At 31.9% G+C, this 3,187-nt stretch overlaps 1 pseudogene; it reads right to left on the minus strand.

The window, feature by feature from the left end:
* Positions 1-428: 428 nt before the first annotated feature.
* Positions 429-2,645, minus strand: LOC143258195 (techylectin-5B-like; annotated as a pseudogene).
* Between the last annotated feature and the right edge of the window lie 542 nt (positions 2,646-3,187).

Genomic DNA, 3,187 nt, shown 5'->3' on the forward strand with positions numbered 1-3,187 from the left:
GCCGTCCCTAATTTAGCAGTGTAAGACTAGATGGAAGGCAGCTAGTCATCACCACCCACTGCCAATTCTTGGGCTACTCTTTTACCAACGAATAATGAGATTGGCCGAGACATTATGCTAAAAGAGCGAGAATGCTTAGTGCGATGGGGATTCGAACCTGCGACCCTCAGATTACGAGTCGCACGCCTTAACCCACTTGGCCATGCCGGGCCGCCAATAAGTGGATCCTACTGACTGTTTCTCCTCCCTCATGAGGGGATCTTTAAAGTAAAATATTTTAGTCTGGATATTAAGCATCTGAAACCAGCTGAGTCAGGAGTAAATGTGTTGACTTACAAAACAAAAAACATGTTACCAACATTTAAGTATAAAATCCATAAGACATGTCTCAACTAATCTGTCAAATTCCAAAGTATAAAGAACAAATTATCACATTATCAATTATTATTAATTATTTATTCAAAACAAAAAGTTCAACACTATTATAATTCTCATTAGATTTACGATACATATTTGTTTAAAATTTCTAACTATTATCTGATAGTGACAACTATAAAGATATAATGAACACAACTACACAACTCAGTCTTAAAAAGTATTTATATTTCTATGTTTCATTTCTGTGGTTATTTCCTTGAAATAAATTCAATAGGTCGTATTTTCATCTCAGTTTTCTTCAGAGAATATTTGTGTCCTTTCCAATGATACCAGTTAATACCAACGGCAGATTCTGCATGTGGTCCACCAAGAAACAAACCGTTTAAATTTGACTTGTGACAATTATTATACCACCAGCCACCTTTGTAAATCGTAGCACAGTTCTTTTCCGATTTATCATTATCTCTGTCTCTTGTGGTAAACATCATATTATTGTGGGTTGAAAGCGAGTCCCCTAAAAGCAAGGAAGTAAAAAATATCATCAAAATGTTGACCCACGAAACATAATCGTGACGTCAAAATATAAGGTGAAGCAACGTATTCAATTGTGAGATATTTGAATTAAATACGTGTTTATATTCTTCTGTTGATCATTAAAGTGTAATTTTATTTGGAATTTATTTAATCAATGTTTCTTAACAAAACGAAAAAAAATTCATTGACCATTACTAAACTCTCAAATCTTTCTTCAAAGAAAATTGTAAAACATTATGTACTTTAGTAGCATTTGTTATTTGTAAATAAATTTACATCACAAAATGTTATAAATACGATGTGTTTTATCTATGCAATGTACAATGAAAATTCTCACCTGCGTCACCCTTGTACGTTTTATAACTCATTTTATACAGTTCCATTTCACTTCGCACCAAGAACTCATCATATTCTGCATATCTTTGACCACCTTCCATATCTTCTAAATCAATTCGAAGTACCATATTGTTTTGATTGGTTAAAGCGAATATGATGTCGTTTCCTTGTACATGCAATATACGAAGATACTATGTCTATTTTCTACGAAAGGTATCAACATTACAAGAAGTATTCTGAATTTGTATTATCTGTTTTGTATTTTTATTTAATAAGTAACTTTATAAAATACTAAAATTAAAAAAAAAAAATTATTTTGTGTCTATAGAGTAAAAATAATTACCTAACCAAAATTCTCTAGTTACGTTTCCAAATCCAGTTTTGTAATTATTCCACGTTTGGAAAAAGTTTTCAACTGGGTCTCCAAAATCACCCCTTCTTTGAATTAGCTAATGAAATAGAGAGAAAAAGTACTTTGTTATATAAATCGAAATTTCTTTTAACGAAATTCATGACGTGCTCATAAAATATATATTTCATATCAGGTATCATATCTGTAAAAATAATACCAGGATTTTATAAGCTGCAGCTAGGTCGTCTAGAACAATTAGTTGAATTTTGGTTTCAGGTTTACAGTATGATGCAACCTATGTCTTATAATTAACAATGGGTGTTCATATTACTAAAGTCTTCATTTTTCTGACTTATTATTTTCTCAGTACGTATTTTGGATATCATAATTTTTTTTGTGGATCACCTACCGTCCACCCTCCACCTACAGTCTCCATATCACAGTATGTAGAGATTGGGTGGTTCAGGAAATGAGGCCATATCTTATAGATACCGCTTGTTTGGTTTCCTTGTTGGTAGATAGAGGCGCAATCTTCTGGAATTGAGGTTTTTCATTGATTTGTGTTTCGTTGGCGGAGATGGGCGTTGTGAAGTGAAACACATCGTATTTTGAACAGATAGGGCCTGGTTGAGAACAACAAATAGTAAAGTATAGTTACAAATTTGTATCAATATTCATTCGAAACCTAAATATGCTTACCAACATTCTGATATTAATCATTAACGCTGTCTTAGTTACGGGAATGAGGTTAATTTCCAAGAAGTAAATTCTTAAAAAATGTATTACCTTCTATTGTGGTAATTTTCTGTTTAGCTAGATCTGTTAATTCTTCCACTGCAGACGACAAAGAATCAATAATTCCTTCCAGTGAACCAACAGTGCTACAAGTAGTGTGGTGATGAACGTCAGCCTGGGTCAAGAAGAAGAGAGGCAAAGTACAGAAAACTTGAACTGTATAATACATGGTGTATCTAATAAGCAGATATACTGAGCTGTATTATTTTCTGAAGATTATTGTTAGTACCAAAGATTTTATAGTCGTCCTACGGAGGAAGCATTATATGTAGAATGAAGTTTTATGACGTCATTGTATCACATGATCAAGAGTTACTGAAAACATGGTTCTAGCTGACACGTGACCTTTCATGTTTTAGTTCACTTTTATATTACAACAAAGCAGTTCTTGTCTTTTCTGGTGTATACATCTATTGACTCATTTGTATTTCACTAAATTTTAATTATCTTTGATTCCATCAAGTCCAATGTTTGGATTTTTAAAATTAAAACTTTGAGAATGGTTGTACTTCCTTTTCATGAATTTTTATACATTGTTTTAATCATGTAAAAAAGAAGATTTTTATCAGGTTCCAGAAGCGTTTTTAACTTTTTTACCATCAGATTCTTGTAAACTATACTTTAAAATTTTTGTGTTATCTCAACAAACAAAATTCGCCAATAAGATAGATAAAAAGATATTTGTAAAAAAAACAGGTTTACTTTGTACCATTAATATCGATTTAGGTCCGTTAACCAACAGAGTTTCTTTTATCCACATTTCATGTTTACTCTTCACTATTAACAGAACTT

This window comes from Tachypleus tridentatus, chromosome 7 (genome assembly GCF_004210375.1).
Source record: "Tachypleus tridentatus isolate NWPU-2018 chromosome 7, ASM421037v1, whole genome shotgun sequence".
NCBI lineage: Eukaryota > Metazoa > Arthropoda > Merostomata > Xiphosura > Limulidae > Tachypleus > Tachypleus tridentatus.